The sequence below is a fragment of the Suricata suricatta genome, chromosome 6, assembly GCF_006229205.1.
Source record: "Suricata suricatta isolate VVHF042 chromosome 6, meerkat_22Aug2017_6uvM2_HiC, whole genome shotgun sequence".
NCBI classification, from domain to species: Eukaryota; Metazoa; Chordata; class Mammalia; order Carnivora; family Herpestidae; genus Suricata; species Suricata suricatta.
The window spans coordinates 48,478,280-48,499,905 of NC_043705.1; the positions used below are offsets into that span (position 1 = coordinate 48,478,280).

The window sequence follows — 21,626 nt, forward strand, 5'->3', positions numbered from 1 at the left end:
GTTGACAGTGCTGCTATGAACATTGGGGTACATGTGCTCCTATGCATCAGCACTTCTGTATCCCTTGTGTAAATCCCTAGCAGTGCTATTGCTGGGTCATAGGGGAGGTCTATGGGATAGTTTTTTGAGGAACCTCCACACCGTTTTCCAGAGCGGCTGCACCAGTTTACATTCCCACCAACAGTGTAGGAGGGTGCCTGTTTCTCCATATCCTTGCCAGCATTTATAGTCTCTTGATTTGTTCATTTTAGCCACTCTGACTGGTGTGAGTTGCTATCTCAGTGTGGTTTTGATTTGTATTTCTCTGTGAGTGACGCTGAGCATCATTTCATGTGCCTGTTGGCCAGCTGGATGTCCTCTTTGGAGAAATGTCTGTTCAGGTCTTTTGCCCATTTCTTCACTCTTTAGTGAGTTCCTTGTAGATTTTGGATACTAGCCCTTTATTTGATATGCCATTTGCCACTATCTTTTACTATTCTGTCGGTTGCCTAGTAGGCTTTTTTTTCATCATTTCCTTTGCATTGCAGAAGGTTTTTATCTTGATGAGGTCCCAATAGTTCATTTTTGTTCTTGATTCCCTTGCCTTTAGGGATGTGTCAAGGAGGAAATTGCTACAATTGAGGTCAAGGAGGCTGCTTCCTGCTTTCTCCTCTAGGGTTTTGATGGTTTCCTGTCTCACATTCAGGTCCTTTATCCATCTTGAGTTTATTTTTGTGAATGGTGTAAGAAAGTGGCATAATTTCATTCTTCTACATGTTGCTGTCCAGCTCTCCCAACACCACCTATTGAAGGGGCTGTCTTTTTTCCATTTTATACTCTTTCCTATTGTGTCAAAGATTAATTGGCCATACACTTGTGGGGCCAGTTCTGGGCTCTCTATTCTATTCCATTGGTCCATGTGTCTGTTTTTGTGCCAATACCATACTGTCTTGATGATGACAGCTTTGTAGTAGAGGTCAAAGTCTAAAAGGCATCAGAATCGTCAAAGAAGAAGTCAAAGTTTCACTTTTTGCAGATGACATGATACTCTACATGGAAAACTTGATCGACTCCACTAAAAGCCTTCTAGAACTGATCAATGAATTCAGTAAAGTTGCAGGGTACAAAATCAATGTACAGAAATCGGTTGCATTCTTATACACCAAAAATGAAGCAACAGAAAGAGAAATCAAGAAACAGATCCCATTCACAATTGCACAAAAAAATCATAAAATACCTAGGAATAAACCTAACCAAAGATGTAAAAGACCTGTATGCTGAAAACTACAGAAGACTTATGAAGGAAATTGAAGAAGACACAAAGAAATGGAAAAACATTCCGTGCTCATGATTCAGAAGAATAAACTTGTTAAAATGTTACTCTCTTTTTAAAGAAGATTGTGGTAGTAGTCATGGAAGTATTACCAATAACAACCACAATAATAATATTTAACAGGATTAGGCATTTATTATGTTTCAGGACTCTTTAAATGCTTTATGTATGTTAACTCATTTAATTCTCGCAGTAACCATATGAGTTAAACGCAATTATTGTCTATAGTTAACAAATGAGAAAACTAGTTCACAGAGACTTTCCACATGGTAACACCCTTAGTGGAGTCAGGATTTGAACCCAGGAAGTCTGGTTCTAAAACCTATACACTTTAAGCATTACACAAAAATACAGTGGTCTCCACGTCCCTGGGATCTCCCTAGCACCGTCTCCGACCTGTGACTCTCTATGGCAGCTTTGACGGTAAGTCCTGCCAGGAACAGTGAAGTTGCCCCTAGTGGTTCCTCTCCTGGGACACAGTCCCATCACAGGGACTCTCAGCACATGATCCACTGGGGAAGTTTCTGTCACTGATAGTGTCTTCCATCACCACCTCTTGTCATGGCTGCTGCCAATGAATGGCGGTTTCAGGCATCCACTCCTGCCAGTACCATTTTTAGGGTCCTCTTGGTAAGCACTGCTCCTATAGCAACATTCAGGTATCTCAGCCTTTGTTAGCACCACATCTAAATTATAATTTACTGAATCTACAATTGCACACAGCTCTTTCCAGGAACTTATTTGAGTAGTGTAGTATCTTAAAGATAGCATCAAAAAGCAAGTCTACCTACCCCCTCATCTCCCTTTTGTTTTCTGAGTGCCTATATGCCACTTGGCTGATAGGACCCAATAATTATGCTTATATGTACCTGTGTATATACTTTTGAATTTGCCTAGTTCTTTTAAAATTCATTATGTCATCTAATCTTCACCCTAACCCTGTGAGACTATTATGTTCTCCATCTTATGGATGAGAAAATTAAAGCTCAAAAAGCTTAAATGTCTATCCTAAGATTTTATACTGAAGTCAGAGCCAAGAGTAAATCTAATCTTAGATTGCTAATTTCACCACACTGTTACCAAGGGTACTATGAGTCTTTTAACTCTGACTTTATGGACAAAATGGTATCTTGTTGTTTTAATTAATACTACTGTGGTTATACTTGTGGCTCTTATGTAGTTCTTTCTTGCCTATTGTCTATGTCAATTTTTGCTTTTGGGAGCTTATCTTTTCTGAATTGACAATAATCACTCTTGCTCTAAGGGAGATGTTGATTCTTTATCTAGCACATATTTTGCAAATATGTTTTCCAGTTTGTCCTGTGCCTTTAATGTTTATTTTTTAGTATGTACAAAAACATAAAATCTTTATGTTGTTATATTTATGCACTTATTTCTTTATAGATTCTGCCTTGGGAAAGGCTTCTCAATCTAAAATCATACATTTTTTCCTACCTAGATAGCAATTTCACTTTTATATTTAATTTTTTAATCCACTTGAATGTATTTGAGTATATAATGTAAGCTAAAGTTTCAGCTGCAAGTGTTCCATATGAGCAACGTTATCCCAGCATTATTTATTAAATAATATTCCCCCACTGATTTGATCATCTTCATATTTTAAGTACAATTTATATTTGGGTTTGATTCCAGGCTTTCTGTTTACTTCCTGTGGTTACTTCCTGTTAGCCCTGATTCCAGTCCTGCCCTCTCTATACCATGAGCACCCCAGGACCACAGACAGTATAGCCTGTACTCCTGTCTCAGCAACTCCCTTGGGTACCACGGGACTTGGCATCAGCACTAAGCCTTCTTCATTTGTTCCCCTCTAAGTAGAAAAGCCATGATTCTCTGCTCCAAATCAGAATGCACGAACTGCCAAAAGATGCTTCCTGCAATTGTGTGTGTGTGTGTGTGTGTGCACATGCGCACGCACACCCTTACGCATGTGTGTTTCAGGGCCGGTGCTCTGTATCCCATGGTTCTCCAAATCAGAGAGCCATTTTCTACTTGTTACTTTGCTACTGAATACAGAATCTAGAATCTGAGGCTGACTTACTGGCTGTTCCCATTCAGAGAACTCTTCCTTATTCAAGAAAAGTTTTCCTCCATTTAAGGTGAGGTTTGTTGGAGAAGATTTTGCTGCCTTCATTTTCTCCTAAGGTGCACAGGTCATAAGGGAATGTGGAAAAACATGAGAGCTCTAGACCTAAGTAAGTAAGCAACTGCATGTGTAGAAAATTAACATTAATCTGGGGAGTCAGAGACTGAACTTACTGTTCTTCTAGATCCTGTGAAATACTCCTTTCCACACAGTTTATGGTCTGGTTCAAGTCACTTAACCATACAAAATGAAAGAGAAAGATTTCTTTTATCATAAAATGTTACATCTGAAGTGGACCCTGGACATCTTCTAGTCCAAGCTCCTTGTTTTTACAGATGTGGAAACTGAGGATGAGAGAGCTTACATGACCTGCTCAGTAGGTCAGAGCCAAGATTAAAAGATGTGTCAATAATGCCACTCTGTCACCCCCCCCAAATTCTGCTCAATATATGGAAGTTAATTACATCAAGCAATGCCATCTATCACAGTTGTATTAAAATCCAAAATTCAAGCGAGGACCTAAACTAAAAGTGGAACTGTTATTCAAACATTTTGGATTGAGAAAACCCTCCCCCGACTCTTTCTTTTTCTTTCTGTTTTACTTCCTTCCTCTCCCCCTTACTTCTTTCTTCCTCCATCTTCCCCCTTGCTCTGGAACCTCTCCTGCCTGCCAGAAATAACCTTCGCCTCACAGGCATCTTAATGAAACCCCCATGGCACATTTGCTGCAATGGATACTCCTCTCCTGGGTGGGACGCCATCATTAGCAGGCTGTGGTTCTGGGCCCCGGAATTCAGGCAGGAACAGGGCCAAGTGAAGTGGGTAAAAGGGAAATAGGACATGGACATACTTATGGACATAGAGTTCTACCCGTGTCGCCCAGGACTTCATATAAGCTGGATTCAAATCTTCTCCTGCCACACAGGCTAGGTACCTCTGAAAAGGAAGACAACAATGACTCCATTGGCTCAGACAGAAAAGGGGACCAAAGGGCCTTCTGTGCACAGCATGGGATGAAGGTGAGTCCTTGCTTCAGGTACCTTCTCGAATTGGTCTTTGCATGGTCTCCTTTTACATCTAGTTCTTTTGTGAGTTATTTTTAACAAAGTAGCAAGTCCCCAAAACTGGCTGATGAAAACAAAATCACAGTGATCTGTGTGTAACCCGCCCCGCCCACATGCAGTAAGTACCGCCCCATGTGCTGCTGTGCTGTTCCTTGCCTTGAATTTCTTTTTATGTGGTTTGACTGCATCTCTATATTCTTGAAAATGCTCTTTTTAAATTTTAGTTATTTTTAACATCATAAAAATGGTATTCTATGATGTCTGAGCTTTTCTTCAAAATAATAAGGGAGGGGGAAGGGGCTAAGACATACAGAGGAAGCAAGACTGGCTAAGATAGAAGCCAGGTAGTAGGTACCTGGAGGAAATCACACTATTCTTTCTGTTTCTAGATGTTTAAAATTTCCCATATGAAAAATCGCTAGATATTTTATTGCTAAGAATCATCCATGTCGTTTACTTACTTTAATTTCTGATAATATATTCTATTGTGAATACTTCGTGGTATATTTGATATATTTTTGAATACAAGAAATGAAGCAAAAGGAGATTTTTGATTCACTAAAAAATCCAAAGTGACAGTATTTCCCTTTTTCCTCTAGACCACAGTTACCTTAGTTTTCTTCAAGCTTCTCCCCAGTTCTGCCCCCAACTTACCTCCCCAGTATTCCATGAAGCAGATCCAGCTCATTGTGAGCTCTCTGGGCATAATAACTCTGGCAATTCCACTTAGGTCTCATTGTATCTGGTTCTTAGTCACCAAATCCTTGGCTTTCCGAGGTGCTGCTATCCTACTAGGTACCTCTTCCTTCCCTGGCCTCAGGCAGCAGAGGACCCAGAAGAGCCCTAAGGGAGGAAGAGAGGGTATTATTTGCTTGTGTTCAAGTCTCCAGAGTTGTGTTTCCCCTTCTGCTGTGAACAGAGCCCCACTCCTCTAGGGCCTAAGCGTGAGGACCACCTTTCCAGAAGCTGAGCCTAGTTGGAGCTCAATATTCAGTCTTTCAAGTAAACACTGCCCTCAAGTCAAATCCAGAGAAAATGGAGTATGTGTCTCTCTTTTGCCTTGATCAGTGACTTTTCTGTCCTCCTGGGCTTTCATTCGCAAATAATAGAATGCCACGTCCAATAGGCTGCATGGGAGACTGACTTGCTCAGAGACTGAGCAACAAACACCCTTCCTTCCAGGGCACCAAGCTTGTTGCTTGTAACCCCAAAATGCTAATCACTTCTTTCATTCACCAAATACTCATTGGTTGCCTGTTACATGCCAGGCACCATCGATAGGCTTTGTGTGTACAAACAGAACAGAAAAAAGCACCTGCACTTGGCCTGTGGTATGACTTCCGTGGGCTCTCATACATGTGCCTTTGTTGGCCAACTTCCTGTATAAAAATACCAAAAATTTTGTTTTTAATTTATACACAAATGCATTAATATTCCATATGAAAATACTACTTCTAATTTTAAAAGAATTTAAAACATTTTTATGACTTCCTGAAAGTATCATGGGTCCTAGCTTCTCTGTCTCCTGTGCCTACTGGGAAGCGCTGGCCCTGCCTACCATTTGTATTTTCTTTCCTATTTGGGGATAACTCAGCTCCACCTCTTTATTCCTTTCATCGCTTTCTGACAATAAGAATCCCCTTATGATGATAATTCTCCATTTGGTTCCCATCCATTAAAACTGTATATATTGACAAAGAATAGCAATAAAATCATATTTAAAATAATGTATTTTTAATTTATCATGCCACAAATATGTCTGTCAAATAATAATAGCTAAAATTTATTGAGTCTTTTTTTATTTTCAGGAGAGAGACAGAGACAGAGGGTGAGTGGGGGAAGGGCAGAGAGGGTGAGGGAGACACAGAATCCAAAGGAGGTTCGAGGCTCTGGGCTGTCAGTGCAGAGTCTGACATGGAGCTTGAACTCATGAACCATGAGATCAGGACCTGAGCTGAAGTGGGAGGCTTAACCGACTAAGCCACCCAGGCACCCCTAAAAATGGATTGAGTCTTAACTGTGTGAGCAACACTAGTTCACATGTATTAACTCATTTAAATGATGACCCTATGGGGAGAGTAGTATTGCCATTGCCCTCATTTTACAGATTAAGAGGCAGAAGCACTCAGAGGTTAAATAATTCATTTAGGGCCACACAACTAGTAAAAAGACACGGCCAGCATTTGAACTGGTCAGAGGCCAAAGCCTTAACCACCATGCTAGATGACCTAGGACACGATTGTGTGACGCAGCTCTCACACAGGCTATTTTCTACACATTTGTGAATTTTCCACCCTCTATAAAACTGCAGGCCTGCCAGGAGCCCATACATAGCCTCAGGGTTGGGAACCTGCACTTAGGGTACAATCTCTAAATTTTTATAGCACTAAGCTGCCAAGGGGACTCCTTTATTACGTGCAATATTCCTATTTCAAGGACTGTCTTGTGGGAACATGGTAGCTTCACGTTCCCTGTGTGGCCTTGAGCTCCTTGTAGCTGAATATGAGCCAAACGAATGAGAAGCTGTGACATTCCCACCCCGTCCTCCTTATCTCCTAAAATGACTAAAGAGATTTCAGGCCCCCCTGACCCCCTGCATTGTTCATGGCTTTGGGACTGGAATTACAGCCAGCCAGCGCCTCCCTGGATTGTGCCTTCACTAACAATGCAGACTCACAGAAAAAGAATTTAGGTTAAAAAAAGATGATACGTTAGATCCCAGGCCCATGAAGCCAGAACAATCCTTGTTTGCCAAGCAGAAATTTATGTAATCACAAGACTAAAGACACTTTTAATTTCCAAAATGTTATTGCAACCAGCACAATCATCCTGCCTAGGTAAGTGCCAAAATACTTCTTCCCTGAGTCCGCCTAAGTGCTTTGAGTTGATAGAAAATATCCTCTTGAAATTACACAGTTAACTCCAGAACTGTAGCTGCGCCACCGGAGAAAGAAAGACAGGAAGGAAGCATTTCAGCTGAGATGTACATCATGGGGGACAGGAAGAGATAACATCCTGACCCATATATAAAGTTTCTGGCCCAGATGTATTCTCTGCTTAATGATAACTATAATATACACTCAAAGGCAAGCATGGAAAATTATTATGGTTTTTTTGTATGAAGGGGCAAAGCCAGAGAGCTTGTGATTTTTTTTTCCACACATACAGCTTGAAGTCAACAAAGATGCTGTGAATGGATAATATCATATATACTTATGGAGGGGAATATATGAACGCTGACATAGAGGAGCCGCTAGACTGCAGCACTGAGCAACCAGTAATGAGTGGACCGATAAAAAGTCATGTGACCATCTAATACAACATTGACTCCTTTCTTAAAAAGAACCAAAATATTATTATCTTTAAAAATAAGTCTCAATTCCATGGCCATCTACCGTAAATCACTGCCTTTGTGTAAAGAAGTGCCTGATCACTTAGTCAGATTTCCTGGAACGAGATTCCAGGCAGAGGCAAACGTGTGGGTTAGGGCATGTAGAGAGGTGACAGATGGTGGATTTTAGCCTTTCAACACATAACCGTAACCTTATGCACTGTCTGAGTTTATTTTCAATCCCATACACAAGGGTTTATTGTTTATAATAAGCTCTCCTCCAAACCCATTTCCAGGAAAAGATTCTCGGTGTGTGTCACCCTGCATAACTTCCCAGGCTGCACAGTGAGCACGAGGGCTCCAGAACCCAGGGCCAAGTGTCAACTGCCAATAATTGGGCGGGGGGGGGGGGGGAGGTGAAGGGGCTTGAAATTTCCAGTCTTTGCTACTATTTATATTAGTGTCCTGTCTAGTCTAGTCTCAGATGCATCTTAGATGCGTTATTTAGAATTTGCAGCCTTACTTCTATTTTCTCACCTGGAATGAAAACCAATGCACATTTCACCAAGCCATCTCTACTTGTTAGAAAAAGAGGAAAGAAAAGAAAATTTTGTCTCACAGGTTGGGTTTCTATCTCAAGGTGGGAAAGCTCAGTAATTTATACTCAAAAGTAAACAAGCTACACTCACCCCCAGCCTAGGAGATACGTAAACATTAAATGGGCAATTCTAATTTTATTCTTGGTACTGTATTCATGTTCGGAGTCAACCCTTGCCTTTTCTTTACTCTGAAGGTAATGAATCCAAGGCCCTGATTCCATCTGAGACCATGTAATTCTACTGGGCTTTTTAGAAGGCTTAGGGTCAACACAGGGACATGAATTTGAATGAGCACAAATTCTAGCTATATGACTCCAACTAAAATGTGAGGCAGAGAACAGTCTGAGATTCGTGAACATCAATTTACTTTGGGAAGAAGCTGGATAAAACTTTGAGTTTGGTCTCAAAATAGCCTGGACAATTTTAGTTTTCTGACAGCATTTGGTGGCAAGCCTGTTAAAGAACACCATCTTGAAAATTCCCATTTGTGTGCTGTAGATAGCATATCATCTGGACACACCCAGAGCGTCAGAAGCATTAATCACGGAGGCACACCTGGCATGGAACAGAGATGGGAGGAGAGGAGGAGATAGACTGTTAGATGGACCCCATACCTTGTGTTTTCTCCACTTCTGCCTATTTGATTAGTTAACAGCTTGCCTGATTGCTCATCCAGAGAAGCTCCAGGGTACAGTGGTTAAAAGCACAGACACTGCAGTTTGGAGGACAGGCTTCTGAAACCCAGCTCAGCCATGTGCTGTTGCTGTGACCATGGACAGGTTCCTTAACTTCTCTGAGCCTTAGCTTTGTAGGGTGACAAGTATGCCAGGACTGGCACAGGGCCTGCACATTTGGGGGCTCAGAGCTCTTCCTCTCTTGCCCTTCCCTGTTCACTGAATATTCATGGATGTATGAAAAGTACTCAGTCAATGCTCACAAACCATTCATTTATCTTTATTACTGGTGTTCCAACGATGGTGGACTTAAAATTATTATTGTTATTATTCTTGGAAAAAGGCCATTTAGAAGTTGCTGTTTCTCATTCTAGTTATCAAGTCACTTCAGTGTGGACAGTTTTGTTCTGGGCTGAGCTGTCTGGGAGGCTCAGCAGACGGGGGGCTAGTGCTCACCCTTTGTTCTCACCTAAGAGTCGAAACCTGGCATTCTCTGATTTGACAAAGTATGCTTGGGGGCAATTGGCAATGGTGTTCAAACATGTCACTCCTTCATGTACCAGCCCCATATTTATAATGAGATTCCTTGAGAGCTGATGAGAAACAGAAATCAGAGTCCTTATTTCAGATATTCCAAGATATGTGAACATCTCTGAAATACTGAAACCTTTTCCATTGAACTTAGTTAGGAGAAAAGCCACTGGGGTGGGGCCCAAGAGGAACTTCCTCATCAGGTACATCTGAGTGCCTTAAACTTAAACACAGGATCAAGATTATCCAAGAGGAGAGTTGGTCTGGCACTTCCACATTCAGTTACCATCGTATCATGCCCATGCCCAATGGCATATGGCTGAGTATGTGAGAAAAGAAGACTGATCACCAAGACTCATCTTGCTGGACCCCAGGTTGGTATGGCATGGGCCCCATCAGCATTCTGGGACCAGCACTCTGCCCTGCCAGCCTCTCCTGGTCCTTCTGCCTGTACTAGGCCGATGGACTAATGTTTTCAGTAGTGACAAAGCAAGAGCAGGTATCTTCTCCCATGAGTGACTGCCAGTGTGGACTTAGGTTCTCAGACTTCTTATGGGCAATGGCCAGGAAAGAAAGAATAGACTTCTCTTCTCAGTGAATCGGAATTATTATAAATTTAACATTCAAAGAAATGGGAGGTTATTTCATATTCCAAACTGATGAAGCAGGATATATTAGTTATGCCTAGGTACATTTGAGTTGACAGCCTTCATAACATCTGTTCTAAGTCCTTCTGCAAATCCTTAAACTAAAGAATGTGTGAAAATTGAAAATAGCCAGGAGCTTACATCTTAGAAAGACGTGTATCTCTTTACCGTATTGCCTCCTAGTCTAGATTTTCAAGTGAGGAAATGTACTAAAATGGAGGTTAACTTATCTTTTGAGCTAGACAATTCATTTCCCTTTGGTGACTAATTTCTAATCCCCCCGGCCCCCTAACTGGACCATTGGCTAATTTCAATTAATTATGAAAACTTGTATCAGTTTTAGGTTCCTTGTCTTCAGAGGAAAAAATGAAGTTGTATCAGAATGATCTTGTCATAGTATTCTTAAAGAAAAATACAAACCAGTTAATTAGAAATAAATATGGTAAATATTCTTGCAATGATACCATGAACACATCAAGAACCAGGACCTTCTTTCCAGTTTTGCTTAAAATAGGCTCAAAGGCACCATCTACACTGACTGGTTGTAATGCAAATTTGTCAGGTTTTGTATGACTATAAATAAAAGGCTTGAGGCGGGGAAAAACCTTTCTTGTTACAGAGAAGTATAATAGTAGAATTGGAAATTTTATAATCAGACCAGTATAGCATTTTTTACCTGATAATCTCAAAGCCATGCTCAACATCAATACTGAACTTCATAACACTGTCAGTGGGTGGAGAAGGTGCCAAACATTAGCTCACCCATTGTGTACCTTAGTTTCCATCATTTGCAGAACCTTAATTTAAATTCTTATGTCTCAATCTACCATTCCCAGTGCACCCCCCACATCATTCTTCTTGGCTGGGTTGGGTGGACAGAGTTCAGGGGAGGGTGTGCATTTGGGTGACTTGGTTCGTTGGTTCAGAGAATTTGGCCTGGGACTGGGCTTCAGACTGAAGGGACATTTTCCCTCTGTGGGTCTGAGGAACTGCAGCATGATTAAACTCTTGAGTCTGTCAGACTTGAATGAGACTATTGGGTAGGAAGGCCAATATAGCCACAATGCTTTCAAGACACTGGACACTCACTCATTTACCTACTAGAAAGTCTTGAGCATGTGGAATTTAAGAAATAGAACAAACAACCAAAGGGGAAAAAAAAGAGAGAGAGGCAGAGGCAAACCAAGAAACAGGCTCATTACTATAGAGAACCAACTGATGGTTACCAGAGGGGAGATGGGTAGGGAAATGGGTGAAATAGGTGGCGGGGATTCAAGAGTGCACTTGTGATGAGAACCAGGTGTTGTATGGAAGTGCTGAACCACTGTATTGTATGTCTGAAACCAATAGGACACTGTTTATTAACTAAGTACAACTTAAATAAAATTTTTAAAAAACTCTTGAGATCAAATTTTGCCTACAGGGTGCCCATCACTGAGTGTTTTAGGGGATTTAGGTTAGACACATAGATCTTAGCAATCCTCCAAACCAAACCTTTTGTTTTTTCTGACAAGTGAACTAGTCAAAAGGCATTTGAATAGCAGGTCCATGAACAAGATCATGGCTTCATCATTCCTGATGTTCTTTCTGTCACCCGATTCTTCCTTATGTAAAAACAAGTAGGATGTGATTTTCTCCTGGAGGGGTTCACAATAATGAGGTGGGAGCAGGGGGAATGAGACTTTGTGTAACTCAACAGTGGATTCTCAATATGAAAATGTAACAGGGATGGAGCAGAGCATTAATATATGCTGAGCACCTGCAATATACAAAGGATCTTACTGTACATTTTCTCACCTAATCCTTACATCAAATTTATGATAAATATATAATCTCCCATTTTACTGGAAAGAAAACTGAAGCTCAGGTTCTGCACTCTTCATTAGCATGTTTATGGAACTGTACCTATCTTTATACCTACACCTCTGAGGACCCCAAATCAGTTGAGTCCCAAAGATGAGTAATCTAGTCAAAGGCTGCCTGGAAACACAAAGCCTGAGTTGGTGCATTGTACTTGCTTAGGCACAGAGCAGTCTCAGCAGATGGAGGAAACACAGATGACCTCCCCACGATTTTGTCACCACCCAGAGAGGGATGGAACCAGTTAAACACCCACTTACTTGCAGTCTCAAATATAAACTGCCTAGAAAATTGAGTATGCCAAAAAGAAACTTGGCATCTTAAACCTGCAGTGGCCCCATGTATAGATGGTATATTCTGGGCAAGGATAGTATATAGTGTATAGGTCCACACAGTATATAGTGGGGAGCTCCTGAGAGTATAGAAGACCCTGATACATTTTGTGAGTTTGATCATTTGAACCAGAACAAGCATCAGGACAGGGGTGTGAGGATGGAGAGCTAGACCTAGCTATACACAAGTGTTGAGGGAGACAGGCAGGATGGAGTGAGGACGGGTAGGGCAGTGGAGTACATGGTAAGTTTAAGAAGTATGGTTTGAAGCAATGTAGTTTAAAGAACATGGCTTCACAGAGAGCAAGGAGAAACCCTTTAGGAAAGGTGTGAGGGTGAGTAAAGGAAAAGCTCACACTTTAGGGGATTTAGGTTAACAGATACACAGATAACAGATACACAGATAACAGAACACAGTAGTTGGAGAAGAGACAATTTGGTAAGCAGTTCATGTTAGAAAGGTTATCAATTCATAAACTCAACCACATTAGCCTTAATCACCTATGTACATAATCTTCAAACTCCTCAAGGATCCCATTCCCACCCTGAATACGTTTACATACAACTCTGGCATTGTCATATCCACTTTATGTATAGGATTCTGAGTCAATCAGGAAAGAGAAAAAGATCTTGTCAGAAATGAGATTTCACCAGCCCTTTCTCCTAAACAAAGAAGTTAAAAGCAACAGATCGAGCAGATTCACATAAACACTGGATCTGAATTTTATGAAGGAGCTTCAGAATGCACACAGACTATCAATTAAAATGTGCCGGAGAAATTAGGCCACTAACTGTCAATGGGCATGAATTGCTCCCTGAGGAATTTCCATTAGATTTAAGTTTGATGAGCTGTTTCAACACTGGATCCAAAATTTGTTTAACTCTTGGTTGCCATAAAGGTGGAAACTGGAATTAGCATTTAGTAAAATCACTCATGCTGCTAAACAGGTGAAAACATTCTTCTTGAGGAAGCTTTGAACAAATGGAGTGACTTAAAGGCAGGTGCTTCAGATGGAGAGGGCACATACTCTGTTTAACAATATAAGAGACTTGGAATAGGTAGCGGGCTCATTTTGGCAAAAATAATGTTTGTTGCCTGCTTTTCTTTTCTTTTTTTTCTAATTTCTTCTGGTAGAAATGGATAGACAGAAGCCTGGATTCCTGGAGAATTATCAGGGTGTCACACACAGTGGTGCAGGTTGTACCCTGCACAAAGGTGCCCAGAGATTGGACAACTCTAAACTAAAACCCAGTTTTCCCCATGATCTAAGTTCCAGGAAGGTAGGAGCCTTGAGATCTTGGTTCCTTCCATATCTTATATGTCTGCAACAGTCCCTGACATTCAGAAGTTCCATGAAAGTATTTGTTAACTGAATGAATAAGGAAATGAAGCGGTCTCAGCAATATGGCATCAGGCTGGATGATCATGAAGAAATGCTCAGGAGAGTACTCCCTCAGAAAGATTCAAGGCCACCATGAAGGCATGTGTATCTGGTATACAGTGTTAGGGTTCTGCCCAATAGCTACAAAGTGGCCAGACATGGCCAGTGTGGAAAAGCCAGGAACAGTGGGAGGGAGGGGGGCAGTGTACTCAGTAGCCATGCTCCCCTTCTTCCTTACCAACCATATTCATGTTTTGTTTCAGGTATGAATGTGTCTCTCTAAAATCCTTGCTTTCCTGGACTATAGCAAAGGCATGGACATTCATTTTAGGTCGTTTAGACATAATTAAAGGTCTGCAAGAGATTTCTGGGACACTTTTGTTTTGCTGCTTCAGATGTCATCTCTTAGTCTTTTTTTTATCCTTAAAAAATTTTTTTTAATCCCTTAAGACATCCCTTCTTTCTGCTGAGAGCAAAGACACTGAACATGTTAAAAGGGGTAGCCGTCTTGTGACTGTGAGGCAACAACCGTCAGGCAGAAGCCCGACGTTACAGATGGAGGAAAGAAATATTGAAGGGGACTGGAACAGTAAAGAGCTCACAGAGCTCTTGAGATGGCTCACCTCCAGGCTTCTAACGTGTGAGAACAACACCCCTCTTTCCGCTTGGTTAAACCACAGCAGTTAAATTTTGGTTACGTGCAGCTGGGCCCAATTGCTAACTGATACAATAAGCAACCACCAGGAATGTAAGCCATCTAGGGATGCTCCTAAATACTGGAGGAGGAGACAGGATTTCTCGTATCCAATATGGAGACTTGGAATAAGATTGATGGATATTCAGGAACATAGTGATTCCTTGTGAAGCAGGAGGACTTGGGTGACAAAATAAAGAATTTTCCAAGAGTGAAGCTTTTGATGTTACTGAAATACACGATGAAGACAGTCTGTGGACTCTCAAATATGTGTTTTTGGGATTTCCATTCTGACAACAGCAGAAATGACCTCCTAGTTGAGCAATGCCTGAAAGAGCCATCTGTCCAGAACTTCGTCAAGCTTGAGCTACAAAGATGTGGTACAAACCAGTTTGAGAACTTCACATTCCTTCTGTTGCCTAAGGCCACTGAGCCAAAATGAACCAAGTTATTTTGAATGGGTTGCTGTTAATTTGATCTCCAAATTACCAGTTGGTAATTTTAGTGTCCATGATCTAAAAGTACCTTATGATTGTAAGGAGGAACAGTTGATATAATCACCGTCATCAAAATAACAACCTCATTTCACATGCTAACACCTTGGGTTTGTTGACACTATTGGTAACTGTGCTACATATCTATTCTGTTTTCCACAACACGGGTGTGAACTAGTGTCCTGAAGAGCTGTGGGCTCTTTGAAGTATATTTGGAGACTTTTTCTGCCCTTAGCGTCCATGTAGCTAGAAACAACAGGGAGGTGTTGATTGGTAGGTATATTTTTAGTTGAATTACTTCAGCCCCAAACAGGGAGTGCTTTAGGCAGTCAGTAGTGAGATATATCTGACTAAGACTCATAAATTTTGTTTAGGAATACTCCTATAGCTAAGTAGCTTGCAAGGTATGGCATGGCTACAGGTGTGCATGTTTTGGCAGATGCCCTTAGGTGACCCACTCTCATATGAAAAAAATAACATGTTACTGTGGAAGACCACCACCTTTATTCTGTTGAGCTCCAAAATCTATTTTCCAGAAGATAGCTTTCTCTGTTCACATCTCTGTGAAGTAATTAGATGTCCTATACTAACCAACCTAGTCCCCACCCACTACCAACATAACCACACAACAGACACACACACACACACACACACACACACACACACACACACACACACACATGAAGAAACTGAAAGTCAGCTTCAATATGAAGCCAGTTCTCAATTACTTTCATAGAAGGGTCAGAAACTTATGAATTATATTCAGGTGTGCAAAAGTCAATATAGATTATTTTTTTTTCTCTCAGATCTTTTTTAATTTGAGAGGGCTTTATTTCCACAGGGAGCAAAGTTAATGTTGCTACTCCAAGGTTGCTCTGTCTTTGTTGTTCCTTGGATGTTGTGCCTGACATGATGTGACTGGATCTTGTCTCTGTTGCCCATTCTTGTTTCTCATGTGACGCAGCTGACCTCATTTGCACCTATCACTTGAAGTAGAAGTTGTGATTTCTCCCAGTGCCTTCTGACATGAGGACCCACCACCATAAAACAACCTCCTTATTCCCTGTCCCTCTGTGATTCAGGGGTCTATAGGACTTCTTGATTTTTCTACTGAGACACATAAAGGTACTGCAGCTCCATGTGGACCAAGAAGGGCACCTCCAGGCTTTCTGAACCATGTGGGTGGCTCCATGCTGCCCTGGTGCTAGGCTCAAAACAGGGAGCTCCCCCTTGAAGGGCTTTTGACTTAACTAACATTTATCTCGAGTGGTTTAGGTTGTGTCAACCTACTGTGAGAGTTTCTCAAGCCTTCTTCCACTCAGAATTTTGATCTTGATGGTAAGGTTATTCCTCAATTCTGGAATCTGCCTCTCCTTCCACTTCCTTCCTGGACTCCTTTCTCTGGAACCTGAAGGGTTTTCTTACTTTGCCTTTCAGTCAGATGAAATGTATTCTTACATCATATCTTCCTTCTTCTTTTTTCTAGGTCTTATAAATAAAGCTTTGGAGTCCAAATTTATCAGACTTGACTCTAGATAAGTAAAGGGAAGCTTTACAAAGTAGAAGGCTCTTTTTTTTTTCCTCCCCCAGACGCTTGGCTTTCAAGGTTATTGTCACATGACTGATTCAAAACATTAGCTTTTCAACTCAGAGGGAAATTATAACCTCTGAGTTTAAGTGTCTACCCAGGGGCACCTGGGTGATTCAGTTGGTTAAGCATCGGACTTCAGCTCAGGTCACAATCTCACAGTCTGTGGGTTTGAGCCCTTTGTTAGGCTCTGCACTGACAGCTTAGAGCCTGGAGCCTGCTTTGGATTCTGTGTCTCCTTCTCTTCCTGCCCATCCTCTGCCTGTGCTCTGTCTCCCTCTCTCTCAAAAATAAATACACACTTTAAAATTTTAAATATATATATTTAAATATATATATATATATATATATATATATATATATATATATACACACACGTATTTAAGGGTCCACCCACTCTCTCCTTCCCCATGGCAATCAACTGTAAAGGCCAAAGGAATTTAAGGAAACAGGATTTGTTAGGCATTAATATTTGAAGGGAGGAGGAAGAGAGACTAGTTTAATATTTTAATAATATTCTCCATTGGGCTTATGGGAAGCCACTTGTTGCATATTAACAACAGGCCAGGTGCTGTGTTAAATGTTTCTCTTGCTTTTCTTCATGTGGTCCTTATAGCTCTCAATGAGGACTTTGCTTATGAAGACACTAAGGCTTGGAGAGGTTATCTGTCTTGCTGAAAATCACAGAGCTAATCAGCAAGGGAACCAGGATCTGAGCCCATGGGTTCTGCCATAGCAATCTGCAGAATTAGTGACTGTGATTAGTCTCAGAGAGGACAGAGGGGTGATGACAAGGACATCCATACCATGTCCGAGAGCATGTACCACATATTTCATTATACCTTGCTTTCTCGTGTTTTTCACTAACATTCTCATGCCCTTCGAAACACATCTAGTGAACCCAAGTGTTGCTCACTGGAAGAGAAAAACTGGCAAAAATTTGGTAGAAGACAGAAAGAGGAGGGCAGAGAATATTCACAAAATACCAATTCCTGGGAAACAAACTTCATTTTCCTAAGTTCATTAATTTTTTCACCCACACCATTTTTAAAAAAGGATTTTAATGAGCCATTTATTGTAAGTTTGTTAGGGGCCTACATGGTAAGTGCTATATTTTTATTGGTTTCCTTTTTATGAAAAGGCAAAACCAAAGTACACAGCGTTCAGATGACTTTCTTAAAATGGGAGGCATCTGAGTCACAGAAGTAAAGTTAAATTCTCTAAGCTTCCGGTCCCATAATATCTTTCTTTAAATACGCTTTTGTCCTGTAACTTCACTTTACCAAGATCACAGGATGATTCTGTAGGAAGAAGAGAATCCATCTGACCTGCCTACACCAGCCTCCCTGGAACTTATTCCTTTTCACACCCCAAGGAAATCATGTTTGAAACAACAGAGGTGGCAGGAATTTGGAAAAAAGAGAAAATTCAATGTTCTCTTAAGAAAAAATACAGGAAGCTGTGTATCTTAGAGTACAAATCAATAGTGCAAGCCCCTATTTCAATACCGTCATGTTTTCTCACTCATAAAGTCTGTATGTTAGTATGCACTATAGGAGGAAAGAAAAGCAAATGGTCAAACTTGTCTGAAGATCAATGACAAAACGTTCCACAGCAGTAACGAAAACCATTAAGATCAGTGGTAGATGCATATGAAAACACCTTAGATGATTTAAGAGAGGTTCTTTCATATCATCAAAGATTGATTTTGAAAAGGTGAAGACTCCAAACAAAAACAAAGAAGGGAACTTTAAGAGAAAATGGAGCAAGAATATTATACAAGGAAACAAGAATAGTTTTAAATACATAAAGTAGAGGAGGATGCAAGGGTCAGGAACACTGTTAGGAAAGAACAGAAGAACTTTTTTTTTTGGTAAGGGGGAAAGACGACTCGAGAAATGAAATGACTTCTTTGTCTCAGTGTGTGAAGCAGGGTACACGGGACAGATGCCAGAAACAGACACATTTCCCAAAAGAGGAAGAAATAGAAAAGAAAATTGGTGTCCTGCCAGAACAGGTGGCGTGTTGACATGTACACATCTGACAGGCAGGATTCTGAAGCTTTCCAAGGGTCTGACCAGGCCATTCTGAGGTTGTCTCTAAGACTTCAGGGGATGGCTCCACAGGGGAGGCTCAGTGAGAAGGTTTCAGATGTTTCTGGACACGTGAGAAGTAGCAGTGGTGGGTAAGAAAAATCATGGAGCCGCCTACAATTGAGCACAAGGCTTAAAGTTGGGTGAAACCCATTCAGAGCTCATGGTCTGATATTTTTAACCATCCATTTCAGGAAAAGAGCCAATGTCTGGTTAATTTCAGGTGGCAGCAGATATTAACTCACTAAACTCCCTTTGACCTTCTCAAATACTGTGAAAGCTTTATCAGGACCTTTTTTCTGTCTTTCTTCCTTTCTTCCTTGCTTGCTTGCTTGCTTGCTTGCTTGCTTGCTTTTCCTTTTTCCTGGTAGTAGTGGTACTGGTGGTTAATAAGTGGGTGGGTGGGTCTGAGACAGGGAAACAAAGTAGGAGGTGTGGGTGAAAAGCTGATGTAAATGTTCCTGTAGAGTTAAGAATTCTGTTTTGTTTATCTAACCAATTTTTATTATAATCTGTGACTGGTACTCTGTAAATAGCACACTTACCCAATCACAAAAATGTATAAATAATAGTCTAAGCTAGATCTGGGGTATAAATCATCAAAACAAACAGCAAAATCTTGAGAATAATGTTTCTGGCCCTGCAATAATTGAGAGGCAGTAGAGAGTTGTAGTTAAAAACATGGGCTCAGAAATAAGGCTACTTGTTTGTGATTTGTCATTATGCTTACTGACTCTGAAATTGGGTACTGAATTACACAATCTTGGGTATAGAACCTTCCAATGCCTTAATCCCCTCAGCTATAAAGCGGGGATAATAACACCTCCTTTCTGTGGCAGATCTATCATTATGCATCTATCACACTGTTTCTTTTCCCTTCCAGGAACACAGGAAAACCACACTTCCCATTCTCTTCTTTCATCTACGGGCGGCCCTGTGATCAGTTCTGACTACCGGAATGTGGACAGAGGTGGAAATGACACTAGTGAGCTCACCCCTAAAGCCTCCCACAAGATCATCTCTGCTCCTTCTCTCCTCTCATGGTCTGCCTGCCAGTTGCAGAAGATCCAGGATAAGATTCTGAGCCCCTTCAAGCTGTTGCTGCCTCCCCAACCATAGTGTAAAAATCTGCCTACCAATCATGTTATTGACAGAGATGTAAGGAAGAAATAAATCTTTTATTGTGCGAACCACTAAGATTTGAGGATGTTTGTTCTAGCAGTTAGTCAATGGCTAATACTATCTCAAAGTACAGTTACCCATGACTAAAAATTATAGCATAAAGTTATTATAAAGATTAAACGAAAAAATAGAAATGATTCAATGAGTTACTATGGAGGCACCTGAGTGGCTTGTCGGTTAAGCATCCGACTCTTGATTTCGACTCAGGTCATGAGCTCACGGTCATGAGATTGAGCCCCATGTCAGGCTCTGCACTATCAGTGCAGAGTCTGCTTGGATTCTCTCTCTCTCTCCTTTGTCTGTCTATGCTCATATTCTCTCTCTCTCAAAATAAATTTAAAAATATGTAAAAGAAATAAATGAGTTACTATATATAGAAACTCACAACATTATCTGGTACAGGATAAACTCTCAATAAATATTATCTCACATATTTATTTATATTCACTATAGAACTAGACAGTTAGGTATATCCAAAAATACCACTTGGTCCCTTAAATCTAATACTATTTGCAACTTCTCAGCAAATTTGATCATGTACTAGGGCACCTATCCCTCACAGTTGTTAAACTGGTTCTAAGATACGTTACAAATAATCACTTTGGTACAGACTGGGCAAGACAGGATGTTTGAAGGGCTGGAAATCTGCAAGAACCTCTAGGTCTCAGGCATTCTGGCGGCTCAGAGATACCTTTCCATAGAAACCTAAGATTCAGGTGAACAGCATGACTTCAAGATTCTAATCAGGAATTTAAAAAAGAAATCAGACAAACTGTTTAAATACTTGTGCTGAAGGGCTGTTAGGTTTATCAACAATACATGCAAGGGGCTTAGCACAGAATGTGCTAGGTGAGCATGTGCTAGATATCTAATAAGTAGCAGCAATGATAATCTAACCAATAGTAATTGCCACTATTATTTGAACACTTGTTTCTTAGAATTTCAAGAGTGTGTGTGTTGTACGCTTTCTACCTTGGGCTCTTTAGAAAGTGATTTTATAGGCGCATCTGGGTGGCTCAGTCAGTTAAGCATCCGACTTCAGCTCAGTCCATGATCTCGTGGTTCCTGAGTTTGAGCTCTGCATCAGGCTCTGTGCTGACAGCTCAGAGCCTAGAGCCTGCTTCAGAATCTGTGTCTCCCTCTCTCTCCACTCCTCCCCTGCTCATGCTCTGTTTCTCTCAAAAATAAATAAAACATAAAATACATTAAAAAGAAAAAAATGGATTTTATATCCTGATGCAGCTGTGCTCTTGCCTATTATGTAATGCCATCTTTTCCAACATTTCAGCTGATTTTTCCTTACTGCAGTCAGAGGCCATCACGTATTCTGAGGCCTGCTCCACCTAATGAGGCTAATTGGTCCCTGCCCTCTTTATAACATCCTTTACTTATGTGCCAACTCCACACTTGGGTCTTACTGAATATCATGGATTAGATATGCAACATCGCACAGAGATCTTAACAAGAATTAGGCACTAGGAGGTGATCTTTTTTCAAAAAAAACCCAAAAACATTAGTCTCAGCTCTAAAATTCTCCTTCTTTATTAGGTTCAGGTCAATAGATAAAGACTTTAATGTTCCTTTAATGTGCAGATGAGCAAACCTGGCTGCTTTCAGGTTTGGCAACTGGATCTGGCGATTTTTCAAGCACTATATGGCTGGCAACTTCTCAGCTGTATTCTGCCAAATGCTTTCTCCCCTTAACCTCTAAGGGTGTATGTATTTCGAAGGGAATTTAA

At 40.8% G+C, this 21,626-nt stretch overlaps 2 long non-coding RNA genes across 3 annotated transcripts in view; one reads left to right on the forward strand and one right to left on the reverse strand.

Moving 5' to 3' along the window:
* The window catches only part of LOC115293774, a 29,623-nt gene extending 9,721 nt beyond the window's left edge, over positions 1-19,902 (forward strand). For both annotated transcript variants that reach the window (XR_003909587.1, XR_003909586.1), the window contains 2 exons: positions 4,342-4,435; positions 19,589-19,902. This is a non-coding gene — a long non-coding RNA (uncharacterized LOC115293774). The remainder of the gene's footprint in view (positions 1-4,341; positions 4,436-19,588) is intronic.
* On the reverse strand, positions 4,156-5,822 carry LOC115293775. Its single transcript, XR_003909588.1, has 3 exons — positions 5,796-5,822; positions 5,135-5,323; positions 4,156-4,352 (listed from the first exon to the last, which is right to left on the reverse strand). It is a non-coding gene; the product is annotated as an uncharacterized LOC115293775 (long non-coding RNA).
* Positions 19,903-21,626: the final 1,724 nt, after the last annotated feature.